We start from the raw sequence: 18,844 nt of genomic DNA, 5'->3' as shown, positions 1-18,844 counted from the left end.
TTTCTAGATTTGAAGGGAACAAACCTTTAACTATATTAAAAATAGAGAGCAGGTCTATCACAGTTCAACAATATGATAAAAGGTTTTCCCAATTTGACAACAGTTGTAAAAATTTACGACATTACTAACAACGATGGTGCTAAAATTTTTAAACTAATAATTTTTAAAAATATTCAATCAAGACTAAAATATCTTTCTTGTCTCTCTACAGAACATAAAATTGATATTTAGTAAAGAAGCAAAGAGTATACAGACAAAACAGTATTTTTTAAAAAGTAGTATAGAGGTGTGGCATACAGTTAATTTAAAAATTGCTCTTTTCAGATTTTTTTTGTATTTGTGACTTTATGAACTTTCCTATATTGTAATTTGTGTGTGTTTTTTGTACCTAATTCTGTATTCGTTTTTTGAAAGAAGGCCCCTCAAATTATTATATGCTTCAGGAAGCCATCAAACCCAGATTCACCCTGACAGGGAACATAGTTTTCTTTTGATGCTTGCCTCTAGCAGCTTTGTTAATCCCTGCCTTTTCCTGATTTCCCATCCCACTTCCCCCTACTTCTTTTTTCTTTTCTTTTTTTTTTTTTACTTATTTTTGGCTGTGTTGGGTCTTTGTTGCTGCGCGCGGGCTTTCTCTAGTTGCGGTGAGCGGGGGCTACTCTTCGTTGGGGTGCATGGGCTTATTGCAGAGGCTTCTCTTGTTGCAGAGCACAGGCTCTAGGCTCCCGGGCTTCAGTAGTTGCGGCGCACAGGCTCAGTAGTTGTGACACGGGCTTAGTTGCTCCGCAGCACGTGGAATCTTCCTGGACCAGGGATTGAACCCATGTTCCCTGCATTGGCAAGCGGATTCCCAACCACTGTGCCACCATCCCCTACTTCTTCGATCCCTCATCCTTGAAGGTAACACACACAGAAGGCTTTCCAAGATACCTAGCCAAAATTAATGGTTCTTGTTTACAGTTTTCACAGCAGCCAATATTTGCCTCTGACATCACACTTATCAGAATCTGCCCTGGATTAATTTATACATCACATATATATTGAGGACCAGTTATATGCTGGGTTCTGTGCTGAGTCTCAGTACTTCCTTTGGTCCCAGCCTTGCCCAGGATCCTGAATTTTAGAAGGCCCTCCAGCCACGCCCCTCCAAATGGGCTGGAGGTCTGTGGGCCCGGTGGGGCATGCTCATCCAGAGCCCTGGTCTCCTTTCCTAAATCACATACCTGGGACTCCAGAATTACTTGCTTAAATCCACACTGAATCTGCTTCTGCACGGGCCTCTTACCCTGGTCCTTCCTCCAGAGAGCTGATTTGCCATTGGTATGCTCACTCCTAGGGCCAAAAAGAAGCTGTTATTGCAGTAGGGGAGAAGGTACAGGGCTTGGATATAAAGGGGAGATCCTATGCTGTAATGGGAAAAGAAAGAAACAAGCTAGTAGTTTCATTTCTATCATGCCCTGGACCCTACAAATGTCAGTTATGGGCCTGCTAAGACTGTAGTTGGAATGTCTATGTCTTGTTTTTCATCCCAGAGGTTCCTAAACTTTCTCTGCCTCTATAATCTTTTAGTATCTTTGTAATTTTTTCATGGCATAACTAGGGCAAAAGAAATGCTTAACAGTTCCACTTATTAAATCCAAGCTACTTAATAGTAGTAATTCACATGATATCTTACAGATGTCACATTGTTTCCCTCAAAAATGTAAAGTATACTGCAGCTACCCTATGAATTTTCCAGAGACCTGGAATACCTCATTGCACAGTTTTGGAATTGTGTTCTATCCACTAGGGTATGAGTTTCTTTGGAAAAGATATTGAGTCTCATTCATCATGACAAATTATATTTTCCAAAAATGACCACATTCGAGTCCTACAGGCTTTTCTAGAAAGTTACCACTCTCTCAAGGAGATACGAAGTCTAGTTCCCTTCCCCTTGAATTTGAAGGGACTATTGACACACCTGTAATCAATGAAATGTAGCAGCAATGGCACAGCATGACTTACAAGGCCAGGTCATAAAAGGTGATACAGTGTCTACCTTGTTACCTTAACCTCTTGCTCTGAGCTGTCATGTAAGCAATCCAACTGCCTCGATGCCTCCATGCTGTAAGGAAGCCCAAATTATCCCACTCAGAGAGACCACAATGACAGGCCCTGAAGCTACTTGAAGGAAAATAGAGTCCTCAGCTCCTCTAGCTCCCTCCTCTTCCAACTCCAACCACTATCTGAGTGCAACCATATAAGGCACCCAATGCTGTAACCACCCATCTAAGCCCTTCCTGAATTCCTGCACACAGAATCTATGATCATAATAAAGTGACTGCTGTTATTTTAAGCCATTAGTTTTGGAGTGATTTTTTTAGACAACAATGGTAACTGGAAACATTTTTTTTCTTATTGCCTTGACAGCATAGTATATTGAATATTTTGAAAGGTTAATAAATGCTCATCAAATTGAATGGAAAAATGGAAAATCTCAAAGTACCAGTGATTAATCTAAAGTTACACAGGTATATGTTGAAAATATGGAAACTTAGGTTATATGTATTCTGATTTCATAGCAAACCTAGGGTACTAGGGTTTGATCTTTTTAGAGTTTTAATAAATCCCTTAAACGAGTCAATTACCTTGCCTTTTGTCTTCATGTCCTCACAACAAAGGGCAGGAAAATAATTCTAAATACTCACTAGCAAGCTCACTATATCATGAGGTCACCGTAGGGGTTGTGTATGCTGAATTATCAATTCCAGTTAATTGAGGATTTTAATTAGTCAATTCAGATTAAGCAAGGTACTACTATAATTGGTGGATTCCAAAGGCAGCCATCTGTTCCCTTTGTGAGTATTAATACTATGTCCTATAGCGTCTATCAAGGAAAAGAATTTGTCAAGTAGAAATTCTCTTAACATTAGCAAAAGGTGAATGCTTAGGAAATAAAAGGGAAGAGCTGGGGAGAAAACAGACTAAAGACAGGAAAAAAGAAAAAGCCTAGGAAGAAAGCAAACAGTCCAATTATTTGCTATGTTAAGAGAATCAAACTGAATTTAACTTAGACATCTGTTTATGCCTGGTTTTTTTTCCACTGGAGTGGAGGGAGGTAATTAAAATGCCATGTAGCTGCTTGCCTTGTATGCATTTCTAAGCATAATTCAAACTCTTATGAATCTGCCTTCTCAAAGAAATAGCTGATTATAGAAACAGAACAAAACCTCTTTGATCCCTCTTGTGATACAACTAGGTCATGAGAAGTAGAATTCCAGATATGTTTTGTTTTAAATGATTCTTCATGAAAAATCTGACTTGGGGAGGTTTTTGAAATGAACAATGATGGAAACCAAGGCAGAATATAAAGCAAAAGACTTGTTGACATAAAAAAAACACCAACTCTGCAAAGGTTACCTAAATGGACTTATTGTTGACATGATTTTTTTTTTCCAACCTCCTTCATAATAGGGATTTTTTCCTAAATGAACAATGCCGAAAAGGTGCAATGATAAATTTCAGGTGCGTGTAACAATAGACGAATTGTGCCATGCAAAACCCCATAACATCTTGGGTACTGGTGGAAGAAAAAAAGGACAATATTTATGAGTTTCTCATAAACTTCAACCTGTTTTTCTAGTGGTTTTGTTATCTAAAATACATAAATGTATCTTTGTCTTCTAGGCAGAGGAAAATTATTGTGCTTTTGGAATTAATTGTGCCTCTCTCTAAAAGCAAAAAGTTAACATATTTTGCGGAGAACCTAGTATTTTTTAATACTTACTTGTAAAATAATATAATTAAGATAAGGCTGTATATCAATTAAGGTGGTTGTTTTTGTTTTTGTTTTTCCCCTTACAAAGAACAGACAACCTCTTACAAACTAGTTTAAAAACCAAAAGAGACTCACATTAACAGTAAAGTTCAGAGTTAGGACTGGGTTCAGGTGTAGCTCAATCAAGAACATGCCTCTGTTTTTCTACAATTTTCTTGGTTTTGCCCTTCTTCATAATGTCATCTTCAGGCTTCCCTCATGATTCCAAAACAAGTCTCCCAGGAAGGTGGATTTCATGTGCTCTTACTCACATCTCCTAACCTGCTTGAGATTGAATTTTCAGTGCAATCTACTGATTGGTCTATACCAATTCAGGTCCCACTCCTGAACTGAAGGCAGTTCAATCCCACGCAACTAACAGCTGCTACACGATGAGGAGGGGTGACTCTTCGAGGAAAATCTGAGTACTGCAAGGAAGGAGGGAAAAGGTGTATAGGATACCAGAAGATAATTGATGTTCACTACAGGTAGTTCGTGCAAACGGTCACAGCAGCGCTTATGTTTTTGGGCAAGTATAACTATGGGAAAGTATAAGATTTTCACTAGAAAAAACAACCCTTCTGTTCTAAATTATGTTTTTAACGAATGCAGAAATAATGAATTTATCAGAAACAAATCAAAGAGTCAAATTAGCAAGAATTTCAACTATGGAAAATGGTTTATGTAATTCTGATTCACCTAGCAAATATTAACTGAGTACTTACATATACCAGGTGCTGTGCTAGGTTGATATTTTTATTAGTCTATTAAGTATCATTGTGATATAAATAAATAGGTAATATAATTGCTGGTAGCCTAAGACATATTATTAAAGTTTAAATAAATAACATATATGATTTCTCTTAGGCTTTTAGAAATAGGCCCCCCCCACCAAAAAAATATATTCATGACTACCATTGTGTATCATGAGTGATACGAGGGCCCCAGATTAGGAGCAATGATAAAAATAAAACAGAACAAAAAGTGTAGACACTAATATATATGCATAAATCATATAAATCCTATACACTGTTGGTATTAACTTTAAAGCTCAATCCTCCACTAAATCATTCTCTAGCATGAAGATACACTCTGATGAGGGGCTTCCAAATTTCTTATTTACCATTTACTCCCCTACAGGAGTCAGACCAAGCCACCTGGACTCAATCTGAGCTCAATCTGGGGTGGTTTCTTCATCCTATGACACGGAGCCACTCAACCCCAGACCTCAGGGTGCCACTGGGTATGCAGTACAAGAATTAACCTTAAGAATTAATATCATTAGTGTTCAGGTAGCTCATACCACTCACAAATTTCCCTCTAACCAAGAATAGTCTGAATTTTATATATTAGTCAAAAACCCAGCAGAAGCACACCCAGGATGAGCCAAGCATGCAGCTGACTTCGTATCAGCAATGAATGCACACTGAGCACTCACTTTCCACTTTCCAAATTTCTGTCCTGCACCCACACAGCCAACCTGTGTTCAGACGATCATTTTTACTAAACACTTCACCTCCCACAAAGCAATAGTGTGTATGATTTATATAATTAATGTTTGTAAGGGACTGCTAGAGCCTGGTCTGAAAGATGCCTTTGAAGAGGAAAAGATTGTTGATGCTATGATGTCCTGGATTTCATATCCTTATCAAGACTGCTTCTATGAGGAAAAGCTACAGAAATGATAGATGGGACCATTTTTATTCAGCACAGTTACAGGTGGCAAAACACTGCTGTAGGACTCAGGCAAGAATGTCCCTAGGCGACATCAACTGTATAAACATGTATCGTGTCAATCAGTAAGAATGTAGGTACGATACTTTATAGACCAGGGGTAATGTTAATTCCATCCTGCTTACAGTGTGCTCTGTACTGGAAAAGTTCAAGGTGCTTTGCAAGCACCATAATTTAGTGAAGCATGAAATGAAAGCTACACATAGGAAAGTTGAGGTATTTTGAAAAATTAAGACATTATCTTTATTCAGCTATTAACCAAGAAGGATTGACATTCAGTACTACAAATGCTTTCCCCCATACAGACACTTCTGTTGTTATTTAGGGAAGGAAGGTAAAGAAAATTGATCTTCACTGAGGGTATACAATGGACTACACATTGCTAGGAGGTTTCACATTATTTATCTTGTTTGAACTTTAAAACATCTCAGTGAGGTATATTTTATAGTTGAGGAAACTAAGGCTTAGAGGAAACATTAATCTGGCTGAGATAACATAGGCTACCATGTGACAGAGCCAGGAACTTAAGCCAATTTTGCATGATTCCAAAGCCATTGCTCTTTCCATTACACATACAGCAGTGGACTAATAAACACCATCAATCTAATAGTTTCTTTCTTTTAGGAGCTTGTCCTTACCTTTGCAAAGAACCGAAGAAACATATATTTTTCAAATAAATTATTCTTGAAATACCCGTGAAGCTGTCTCATACCATGCAAGCCCTCATTTCTCTTTTCCATCCCTGAATTGTGGACCAGAATATACAGTTTAGTATTTGATTACTTACAGGAAGCCTCTATTTTAAAATAGTACCTGATTTATACCTACCCACTGCCAAACAGACACATAAACCACCTCCAACACTTCTACCATCACTGGGGTCAATAAAGTCATGACTATGGTAGGAATTCCAAAAGGAAAGAAAATTATTGAGTTCATCAGTGAAAACACAGAAAGTATCTGACAAAACAGGAATGCCTTAAGATACTGTGGATGGGCAGGCAGACTCAAGAAGCTCTCAACTCGGAAGTAAGTTACCCTCCTGTAGACTGAAATTTTAAAAGATACTTTGTTATGCTACTGGAATTTTTTAAAAATAGCAAATCATTTAAATTCATTTAAAGGATAAAATATCCTTTTCCTAAAATACACATTCCACCAAGGGGCATCTAACTTTCACAATTTAGGGATAATTCAGATGGTTTTCCCAATACTTCTGTGAGATCAATTGCACTGAGGAACTGTCCATTTTTATTAGGAGAATGAAGATGAAAGTAGTTAATTTTGAAGCATGGGGCAGCTTGAGGGAAGTTTAAGGATCAAGGTACAGTGCTAGGCTTGGGCCAGTATGAAGGCATTCAGTACTAGTAACCTGGGGAGATAGGATTAATAGAATAAAAGGTAGATAGAAAGGGATATGAGAGGATGTTAAGAAGACATTAGAGGATTTGGGAGAGGTATTTGACAAAATGATTCTAAAGTTCTTCCAGAAGTATAAATACAAAGGACATGACCAACAGCTGAATGGATATACAAAGTGTGGTATTACCTACAATGGAATATTATTCAGCCATAAAAAGGAATTAGGTTCTGATACATGCTACAACATGGATGAATCTTAAAAATATACTAAGTGAAATAAGCCAGGCATAAAAGGACAAATATTGTATGATTCCACTTATATAAAATATCTAGAATAGGCAAATTTACTGAGAGAGAAAGTAGATTAGAGGTTACCAGGGGCTGGGGGAGGAGGGTTATAGGAAGTTATTGCTTAATGGGCACAAAGTTTCTGTTCGAGGTGATAAAAATTTTAGAAAAAGAGTGGCAATGGTTGCACAATACTGTGTATATAATTAATGCCACTGAATTGTACACTTAAAAATTGTTCAAATGGAAGATTTCATGTTATACATGTTATGCCACAATAAAAGAAATAGTAAAAAAATAAGAAGGGACAAGTCAAGAAAAAAATTAAAGAACAAAGCAAGAGGAATGAAATTAGTCCTTGCCTTGCTATTTATTAAAATGCATTATTTTAAAATTATGATCATTAAAACAGTGAGATCCTGGCACAGAAACAAAGAAACAAATAAATGGTATCAAGTAGAAAGTCTATAAGCCGATCTGATTATACACATGTATTTGGTATGGAAAAAAGGAGGAATTTAAGTCAGTGAGAGGAAAGTAATGTATGAGCATCAACTAATGAGCCACTTGAGGAGGAACTGCCTCCTGAGGGCAGGAATTTTGCCTGCCTTACACAGCAATTATTCCCCAAGCAAAGTCATACCTGGTACATTGTAGGCATGCAGTTAAGGTTTGTTGAATGAATTAAAATTCATCCCTATATAATAAAATATACCAAAATAAATTCTAGATTGAATAAAATTTTTTTAACTGGGAAAAAACATCAAATACTGATAAACATGAAAAAGTAAAAACCTCTGTACATATACATCAAAAGGTGCATAAATAAGATTTAAAAGAAAATGAGAAGCTGAAAATATTATATATGTATATTTGTAATATATGAGACCAACATTGTGCCTTTATTTATAATTAGCACTTTTAACTCAATAATAAAAGGACAACTACCTCAAGAGAATAATAAAGTGTATCAACAGTCATAAAAAACTACAAATAACCAATAAGACTATGAAAAACATCTTACATCATTAATAATCAAAAAAACTAAAATTATTTAAAATGATAGATACTATTTCACCCATCAGGTTGGCAACTATCAAACTATCTAGTGTTAGCAATGATTCAAGAAATGAGTTTTCTCACACATTGCTGGAAGGGATATAAATTGGTCGAACTGTTATGAAAGATAATTTGGCAGGAAATACCAAAACTGTTTAAAATGTGAATACCGTTTGGTCACCTGATTCTATTTCTAATAATTTAGATTAAAAATAATTTAAAACACATACACATTTTTAACCTACAAGGTTGTTTATTTCAGCATTGTTCATAATAGAAAAAAGGTTATAAACATTTAAATGTCCAGCGATAAGGAATCGTTAAGTGAATTTATGGTACATCCATACCAAAGAATACTACACTATCAGGAAAAAAAAATGTTATAGACTATTTAACGAAATGAGGGAAATGTTCATTTTATATATATTTAGGTTTAAAAGCAGGTTATTAAATATTATTAGGCAAAATGATCCCATGTTTTGTGAAAAGGAAAAAATACAAAAACTGAAAGAATAATTATCAAAGTACTAATGGTGATTGTCTGTGATTGCCAGGTTAAATGGCAATTTAAATGTTATTATTACTAACACAATCTACTAATTGTTCTTCAATGAACATGTATTGCTACTATAATATAAAAGTAATAAAAGATGGCTTTAATTTTCATAAAGAAATAAAATAACAAGGAAGTTTGTCCTCTGTTCTCAGGACCCATGATTAATCAGCTATAATATCTGTCTCTTTCCCTGTGTCAAGCACATTTCTAAGAGCACTTGACACTATTTTATTTGATCCTTACCCTTTTATTAGGTATCATTAACCCCATGAATGAGGTCCTGGGTTTAGAAAAAGGAGTGTGTTCAAGGCCATGAAACTAGTGGCAGAGCTAGGAATGCCCCCCTGGTGTCTGATGCTAAAGCTTATGTTCTTAACCACAAACTTTCCTGGCTCTGTTATGGAGTAGTTAGGCTTTTTGAGGGTAGACAGAAAACTAACCACCAGGTATCACAGTTTCTATGAGAAAATGTTTTGGCATTCCAAACAACACACTTAGAAATGGTCATTGGGAAACAAATTTTTCTTAAAGTGTGTCACTTCTACCGATTTGCACAGTCTGTGTCTGTGTCACATAAATTCTTCTCAGAGGCAAAGTCCAGTACTGGGTAAGAGCACTAGCCTAGAATTAGATTCCCTGGGTCAAACCTGACTCTACCTATCCCTTAAGACCCATAAAACTTGTGCAGTTATTTAACATCACTGGGTCTGATTCCTCATCAGTAAGATAAAGATAATGAAACATCCAGTTATAAGATAAATAAGTACTAGGGATGTAATGTACAACATGATAAATATAATTAACACTACTGTACATTATACATGAAAGTTGTTGAGAGTAGTTCCTAACAGTTTTCATCACAAGGAAAAAATTTTTTTCCGATTTCTTTAATTTTGTATCTATATGAGATAATGGATGTTCACTAAACTTACTGTGGCAATAATTTCATGATGCATATAAGTTGAATCATTATGCTGTACACCTTAAACTTATACAGCGCTGTATGTCAATTATATCTCAATAAAACTGGAAGAAAAAACTAAAAATAAATAAATCTAAATTCACATACATGCATGCATACATACATACATGCAATGATTGTCCTACCTCAAGGGGTTCTGGTGAGGATTAAATAAACTAATCCACATAGCACTTTGATAGCTTAGTGTCTGACACATAGCAAACACTTGATAAATGGCAGTTACTCAAACCATTAATGTATTCTCTGGATAGTAAACTCTCCAAGGGCAAAAATCACATGTTACATTGCTTTTGAATTTCTTAATGAGCACACTAGATGTTTGTTCAGTGGATTGAAGCTGAATGTGAAGTATAATCTGAAGGGAAGTCTCTGCACTGCAAGCTTTCCGCTCTGATTCAACTTCATCGAGAGCCCGACCTTACTAACCTTTGTTCACTAATAGGAGCCTTGTTTTATTCTCACCTGCAATGCAGTGACTAAAAGAAAATCACAATTTTAAGGCTGTCTTGCATTTCGTTATTAAACATTATTGCCGTTTACTGATTGCATATCCAATATTTAAATGCAAGGTGCTTTCATTTCAACAAGGCCTTTCAGGGAAGGATGTAATTTTACTAGTCTAAAAATCGTTAAATAACACCTGAATTGTAACATCCTTGAATGTTTATTTATGGCACCCTGTAGAAAAGTAACTGTAACCTACTTCTCTCTTTCAGCAAGAAAGTAGCAAGAAGGAATCAGGGCTCAATCTTCCACTGGAAGTATTCAATCTGGATAAATCTGAGATGGCTAGCAGTGTTCATGTGCCATGTGTTACTCTGAAGTCAATGAAGCTGAAAACCTCACTTTAGAAAGTTCTCTTAATCCTTGAGAGTATAACAGTGTGCTGATTTTAATTATGACATGACAGGTTGTAAAACAAATCTATAAATATTGATGTGCAAGTCCTGGCATAATTCTGTGAATACTCCACAAAACAGGTAGTGAACATGTTCTTTCATCTAAATTGGGTCATATTAAATAAACCCAAGGAACCCAATTAAAAGCAGTGAGTTTCCCCAGGACTCAGTTAACAGTCTTACCTGACAATGCTCTTCTGGTGGCTAAATGACTTGCACTGAGCAACAAAGATGAAGAATTCCATTTATAAAGACAAATTGTCCTGGAATTTTTCTTCTATTATAATGTTTTCAATTCAAATTAGTGACAACTAAAACAAGGAAGAAACTTGACTGGATCAATCTAATGAATTATAGCTCTAAACATGTCACTTTTCTTAAAAACCTCCAGTGACTCTCAAATGACTTCAAGACATGCAGGTTGGCATGCAAGCTCCACCAGAACTTGGCTACAGCTTAATTCATTTCCCAAGACAACTCTTTCCCTTCCACCCACCTTTCCTCCATATCCTTCACTCCAGCAGAGGATCATCCATCTTCCCCTAAGAACCGCCTGCACTCTTCAGGTGTCTTTGCAAATGCTGGTCCTTCTCCAGCAGAGTGTATTTGTGAGTGTAGTTATTCTGGACATCCTTCAAGGCTCTGCTCACTTTTTCCCTTAATCCTATGATTGCACCAAAGGAGAGGTAAGGGGTTAGAAACCTCCCCTTCTCATAATGCTTAAGAGCAATACAAAGACATCTCAATAAACATAATATCTAAATAAGAATAGTGTGATTGTCGTATAAACAGAAATTGAAAACAAAAGTCTTTGGGCCACTCCCACCCTTCCAACAGGGTTGCTACCTCTGATCTTATACAAAAATTCTGGCGCTGCCTCTGATTCGATCTCCCTTTAAAAATGAATCTTCTTTCTCTTTGTGCCCATAGCGTGCAGTTTTCCTTTTACTTTGGCCTTGACTACATCCCATCTCGGTAACAGTTGTTTGCGTTTAGACTGCCGTGTTATTTCCCCTGCTATTTCCTGAGAGCAGGAATTGAGGCTTACTCACCAGGTATCACTCACACTGCTTAACAGAGAGAGAGCATTACTCGAAGTAGGTGTTCAATACTTAGTGGCCTGGAAATGAGAACATACAAATTGAGAGGCACAGTCTGAAAAATCAAGCCATGATTAATGAGTTAGCCTTATTAATTTCAAGTACACACACTAATAGTTCTGTCAGTGATTTCTGTCTATAATCTCTTTGGCTTTATTTTCAGATCATTTCCTCCCTCAGTTCTGTTTATTTAGTCCCCACTCTGATGTTCCTAATGTATTAGTTCCCAAACTACATTTTTGAATGAGAACAAAGAGTTTCGTTGTTAAAATTAAAGTATGGACATCCTTTTCCCAATTCGCACACACACAAAAAAATAAATTTATGGTTAGTATGTTTTCATTTTAAATTTTGTTCAAACCTTTGTTATTTCAACTAGAAGCTATGCACGCAAGTATATAGTTAGTTAATTTATCAATATTTCATGCATTCATGTACAGAGAACACGATTTTTCAGTTGTTCACCTGAACACCAGAGAGAATCACTCTCCCAACCCTTTAACATAGCAAAAGCTTTAACATAACATTGCACCAAGAAGTTCAACTATTAGTCTGCTTTTCTAAGGATCTACATTTTTTTAATTGCATAAGGAAACTAATTTTAAATGTAGAGGATAGAATAGATAAAAGATAACATATTTCAGTATCTAAAATAATATAAACTGGAATACAGTGAATGTAATTTTTAAAAGTGGAGAAAATACACACAAAAATATACAATTTGTAAATTTCATGTTACAAATGGTGGTTTAATTACAAAATGCAGCATTTTCCTCTGTGATGTGAGCTACTGGTCAGTGCCAGATATTACGATAGCCTTTTATAAACTAACGATCAAGTCATGTCAATTAAAAAACCTTTAATTATTTTGTGCCTTTTATATCTGTCTAGATACAGATACTTTTATCTATCCACTTGTATACAGGGAGACAGATACATATACACCCACATACACCGTTTTATTGTTTTTTTGTTTTCTATCCATAACTTGGCCTTCTATTTTCAGACTCTGTTAATGCTTCTGTTGAGACTGTTTTTCTAGCAAAATCCTGATAGCCAGCCTTGACAAGTACTGCAGTGCTGTGAGTTTAGATTCATGATTCAATAATGCCCTAGGAGTCTCAGATTAAAAGTGCTATGGAAACGTACTTTCCATGTACCTTTCTTACATATTCAAGGCAGAGTGCACAGCTTCTCCATGCTGCAGCTGAGCATGGTTGCTCTCTACTAAGCACCATGACATTTTGTTTCCAAACAGACTGCACTGCCCTGATGAATACTGCAGTTCGTCACAGAACTGTTTTCTTTATTCATTCCCTAGAAATGGAATGAGCTATTACTTAAGACCAAAATCTATCTCTAAAAAATTTTAGTCATATGTTCCCAATACATTATGATGTTATTAAATTATTTTGAAGTCTAAAGCCAGAAAGAAAAAAAAAAACAACTTCTGTGCTGTCCCTTCAAACAATAGATGCCAAACTTGCTATTTTTCTGTTTCTTGTAACATACTACTACTTCAATAGGCTTACAAAACATGAAGGTCCAAAAATAGCCTTCAATTTTTCTACAATAAATCTAAAATTAGCAACTTCTTATTTCCAATCTATGAGGGGGTTTTTTTCCCCATAAAGTCTCTATCAATTTAAAAATAAGCAGATAAGGGCATAAATGTGCACACATCTAATAAAAGTATCCTAATAAAAGCGTGAAGAAAAATATACATGGTCATTTGCATTATACTGGGAAATTCTTTTAGTCTTAAACTTTTCTATAGCACTTGATATTTCAGAAACCTGTAGAGTCTCTTTCACTTTCATCAAGTAATACCAACCAACCAGATCCATTCATCTTTGATTTAACTTTTTCTAAAACTGAAAGAAATTTTCCTATGGAGAATCCACATTTTTGTAACTCTGTGAGGCACTGGTCCTATTAATGCCAGTTTATTAATCATGAGAGCATAGAAAATGACTTATTCAGCTATTAGGAGATAAACTATTGTCTTCATTTATACATAATACGAATGTTCATGCAATAATTAATGTAGATACTTGGGGAAGAATTTTAGACAAAGAAAATAATTGTTTTAAACAAAATAAAAATTTTAAATCTGTGAAAAAGGTAATCACGTAGCTTGTTTAGAATTCAGCAGCTGGATAAACTTTTTCTTTTTTGACAAATAATGTGCTTCCTCTTTTCCGATTACAAGAACTAGAAAACTCACTCTGTTTCTTCTGACTTGGCTGCCAGGAAGCTCAGGAGTGACCTCAGGGCCCATTCACAGCAAATGGTTTCCTGCTCATGTTTAAGTATATTCTTTTCAATTTTTTTCATGATTTTTTTTTACTTCACGGTTGTTTATTTCCATTTTATTATTCTGATGTATCTAAATTCTGTATATATGGAAAGAAGCAAGGAGTTCATTAATTTTGACAAGAAATTCATTCACAAACCATTTATTGTGTATCCATTATGTGTCAGGCACTATTCTATTCTAGAGGATGGGGATGAAGTTAGTTAAAAGATGATTTCCATGAGAGGAGCGAATATTTCTTATTGTATTCCTAAGAGAGAGGGGAAAAAAAATCTCTCAATCAAACCAACTTCAAGAAAATGAAAATTTAAAAGAATTTCCTTAATAGAAAAGCCTGCCAACATCAATTTAACACTCACAAAGAGGAAGTTAATATAGTGAGTGTAGTTATCTTTTGACTGTTGCTTACAGGGGTATGGAAAACTAGTTACTTAATTATACAACCCTCTTCTCCAGTGTCCTGCAATAAAACCAGCCTTCCTCCTTGGGCATGTGCTAGGTACTAATAACATCACTCATGAAATAAAAGCTTTTAAATAAATTGCCCCTTAATAACAGAGATCAATTTAAACATTCTAATCTCCAAGAAAGGGGCCTTTGGGTCTTAGACTTCCTACCTTGAAGCTTCTGATGTAAAAAATAAGTAGCACCTATTGGGGCAAGCCAAGAAAAAACGATGCACTTTTTGTGGGTAACCAGGCAAGGATAATTGTTAACTGGTAAAGCAGTTCCCTTTTATAGATGACTTCAAGGTTGGTGGGCCTAAATTTGCCCTTGCTTTCAGCTTTGTTTTGCTTTACTAGCTTGCAAATATGTGTCACACAGTGACCCTAGGTTGGCCTGCCTGCTGCCAGACTGATGTTGAGAAAGGTATTGAAATTTACAAGGATCTTGCCTTTGGCCTCCACTCTCAGGGCGCAGCATTCTCACACACCTTAAAGTGTTGCCAGCTCACAATAGCCTTGTAGTCAGGGAAGCCAGCCCAGCAAGGCTGCCCACAGATGCACGTGCATGTCACCTGCCCCAGCAATTGCAAATAGACTAGCACATCTTGGGGCGACCTGCTTGTCTTCCATTTGCAAGAGAAAGCTGTGTAAATATATTTCAGAAAGGGCAAAATATTGGACTTCTCAATATGAACTATGTGCACTTAGTCTTCTCAGACTAACATAAAGGTCTTTAAATAACAGAGCTGCCTGTATTTCACTGTGAAGCTAAGTTAAAACATTTTTTTAAAGTGGTGTCATGTCTTAGTGACTTTCTAACGAACCCAAACACTGGAGTGGCTGACACTTTTTAAAGTAACTGTAAGCAGTACCTCAAAGGATTCAGAGAAGTAACAAGTAACAAAGTGTGACCACTGATCTTGAAAAATCAGAGTGCTCTAATGAGGAAAAAAGCAGACCTAGAATTTAAAAAAAAAAAAAAAAATCCTACTTTCCTTCCAAAAATGCTGCAAGGAGAATTTTAGAATGCTGCAAAGTAATCACTTCATTAATTTATGCAACACAACTCAAATTTTGTGGGACAAGCTATAACAGGGTCAAAATGGCCAGATGTATAAAATACAGGTGCAAAAACTGTAACTTTATATTAAATGAGTGAGGGAAGAGTTGGGGAGGCGGATCAGGACCACTGAGCTTGACGTTTCCAGATCTCAGCATTCGACATCTCACTCACGTCAGTAAGTGAGTTAAATCACAAAAGGACAAAACAGGGAGGAAAGGACCAATTTCGGGAAGACAGCTGAGTCTTCCCTCCTCCATTTCGTTTAGATCTGTCTTTCTGGGCTTTCTTTCCTAATGGCATTTCGTTTGTAGGGAAGTTCTTCGTATCTTTCGGTCTAATTATCTCATTGTACAAATCTTTGAAAAGGAACGAACTGTGGTTTGCTCTGCGCGCGGACATCTTTTCTTCTGCCCGAGTTCTTCCTAAGCCTTCAACCAACTTTCACTGAAAAGGATGTCGCTGAGGGGCGATGAAGCTTGAAATCCCGCGGTTTTCTCATTCTCTTTTCTTTCTCTCTGCAGACGCCACCCCTACACCTCGCTCCCGCACTCCAGAGAATCCACCACCGTTTTTAATGATGCTGGGGCGTTTTAAAGAGTTTCCTCCGTTTCTGCCTCTGACCCGAGAAGCACTTTCAGTGTTAGACAAGGCGCCTGACCAGGGCATAGGCAAATGGGATATTCGAGGGGAATAAAAGACCTAATTGAAAAATCCCGTGCTGCCTAATTGCGATCAAGTATCTTGCAGCTAAGTTAGCATGTTATTAATTTGGTCGTGTTCAAAACACCGAGGTCTTTTGCCTTATGCCTTCTTGTTTATTTAACAGACGTATAGAGCGCTTACCACGTACCAGGCACTGTTCTAAACGTTTTTAAAATATGACCCTCTTTGCTTAAGAAGTATTTTAAGCGACAGTAAATCTGCGTGTGCATTTCGAACGTCCCTGCCGTATTTTTCTTTATAGCATGGTACAGTGGTTAAGTCTTCAAAGACAAATATGGAAAAACTTTATCCAGCTGCAACTTTATTTCAAGCAAGTCATTTCCCTCTTCGCAATTTTTCGCAATTATTATAATTAAATACAGTAAGATAGTGAGAAAGAAGTCTTAAATTTTTTTTTCAGTGGTGATCTCAGGTTTTGCCCCCGGCGTTTCGAAGCGCCCGCTAATTTGATCGCGTGGCCAAGGTTAATTGGTGGCATCTGTAGACATTCGCTTTCAGAAAAATGCGCACCCTTCGCTGAAAGTCGTGAAGGCTGAGTTCGCCCCAGGCCGGAGGCGGCGTGTCCCCGCGTGGCCTGCGCGGACTGGCCGCGGGCGCATCCGCCGGGGAGGTGGGACGGGCGACCGGCGCAGATCTGGCTCTTCCCTAGCCGGGCTGTGAGGACCAAGAGCCGAGTGACGTCGGGGGAGGTCAGAGCCGAAGGGAGGCGAGCCCGCTCGGCTCCCCGCAGCGCGCTCAGGCAGCCGGCGCTGCAGCGAAGCAAAGGCCCGGAGACCCGCGCGGAGGGGAGGCCCACAGCCGAGCTGGGGGGTCACCGCCCCCCGCGGCCTCGAGCTGACCGGGTGCATCCCCACCGGGCCCCGCCCGGCCCCCGACGACTGTGTGTTTTGCCCGGTGTTAAGTTTCAAAAGTCAGGACGGAACGTTTCGGGTTTCTGTTCACACGGTTATTGCAGGCGCCGCGGTGGGGACCGCACAAAAGAGACGAGGGCGTGTGGGGAAGGGGTTTTGTGGTTTAACGAGGGCTTAACCCGCGGACTGCAGGTCCTTCCCGCTCTCCCCCTGCCCTGCCCAGACCCGGGCCCGGTCTTTTCAAGTCTCATCCCTTCCTCTTCTCCTCCCCGCCCCGCGCCGGTCTTGTGTGAGGAGAGAATGGAGTGTCAGAGGGGGACGCGCTAAGCAGATCCCCAGAAAAATAAGACTCCGTCGTGGCGTAGGGCTGTGGCGACTGATTGACGCCTCTCTCTCAGAGGCTTTTCTGCCCTAAGCACCGAGTTGTCCCGGCGCAACGAGTGGAGTCTCGAGTTCGACCCCGACCAACCCGGCGCCCGCCTCCCGGTACCGCGGCGCCCCGGCGGGCCCACCGCCTCCCGCTGCCCTCGCATAGACACAACTGCGTAGCCGGTTCAAAAAAATACCTCAGAGCATGGAGGGAAAGAGCAGCTTGAAAACATGTTTTACAAGCACATCTAGAGTTTTATACAACCCACGCTGTCCAATGCACTAAAAACTGAACACGCATTCGTCTTTTAGAAAACAAATTAAATTTCCAAGCGCAATTTTTTTTTTCACGTCCGGGATTCTACTTAACTCTACCTCTGCGACTACCCAAACCAGGGAGTGTGGAGAATTGCAATTATCTGGATAATCTAAGCCCGAAAAACTCGAACTTGAAAAACTACTAAAATTGTGTCCTGAAATACCCTCATCATTGCTCTAGTCCTTCCTGCCACCAGAGTAGACGCAACTCCAGCCCACGGTCTACTCAGCGGGATCTATTATCCGCAGCCTCAGTGGCCAAATGCAAAGAACTGATTAGGTGCAAATCGAAAATCGTTTGGTGGCCGGTCTCTCAGACCCTCCGACCGCCAGCTGTTAAGTACCTGGTCGGGGAAACTTGCGTCCTTATCTGTTCACAGCCCAGAGGCCGCGGAAGTAGCCTTGGGAGTTGCCAAAGAGAAAAGCAACTTTGATTTAGGGTTTTCGAAAACCCCAGAGGGCAAGTGTGACCGCCAGGGTCAGTCAGTCAGCAGTTTTGGTCCAGACAAGGGACAGCCGAGTGGGGCGGTTCGGTTAAGCCACGGCGCCTTCCGACGTCACACACGCTCGCTCACACTCAGCCACGCGCTTGGGGTTATTCTTTAAACACAGGGCTGAAACTTCACCGGCAGACGGCTGGGTGCGGAGGAGCGCCAAAACCCGAGGTCCAGAGCCCGCCCCTCGCCAGCCCGCCCCCGCCCCCGCCCCCGCCGCGCCCGCGCCGGCGCCGGCGCCTGTGCCCACGTCCGCGCGCTTCCCTATCTAGAGGTAGCGACTTCGCGCTCCAGCTCGCCGCCGCCTCTCCCCACCCGCGCTCAGCTCCCGGGCCCCAGATGCGCGGCCGCGTTCCCACGCCTCAGCCGGAGCTCCGCGGCGGGGTTTGGCGAGCGCGGCCCCACCCCTCCGCTCCGGCCAATCCCGGGACACGCTGACTCCCGAGGAGGCGGTGCCCGGCGGAACTGCGGGGGCCTGCGCGCTGGA

At 39.2% G+C, this 18,844-nt stretch overlaps 2 long non-coding RNA genes across 2 annotated transcripts in view; both read right to left on the bottom strand.

Moving 5' to 3' along the window:
• LOC118905291 overlaps positions 1–1,318 on the bottom strand; it is a 106,558-nt gene extending 105,240 nt beyond the window's left edge. The window contains exon 1 of the long non-coding RNA XR_005022195.1: positions 1,224–1,318. This is a non-coding gene — a long non-coding RNA (uncharacterized LOC118905291). The remainder of the gene's footprint in view (positions 1–1,223) is intronic.
• Positions 1,319–10,741: 9,423 nt separating this feature from the next.
• LOC118905290 lies at positions 10,742–18,355 on the bottom strand. Its single transcript, XR_005022194.1, has 4 exons — positions 18,208–18,355; positions 11,729–11,796; positions 11,173–11,340; positions 10,742–10,987 (listed from the first exon to the last, which is right to left on the bottom strand). It is a non-coding gene; the product is annotated as an uncharacterized LOC118905290 (long non-coding RNA).
• Between the last annotated feature and the right edge of the window lie 489 nt (positions 18,356–18,844).

Source organism: Balaenoptera musculus, chromosome 12 (genome assembly GCF_009873245.2).
Source record: "Balaenoptera musculus isolate JJ_BM4_2016_0621 chromosome 12, mBalMus1.pri.v3, whole genome shotgun sequence".
NCBI lineage: Eukaryota > Metazoa > Chordata > Mammalia > Artiodactyla > Balaenopteridae > Balaenoptera > Balaenoptera musculus.
Note: the sequence above shows the minus strand (reverse complement) of the source record. Positions and strands in the feature narration are given on the sequence as shown.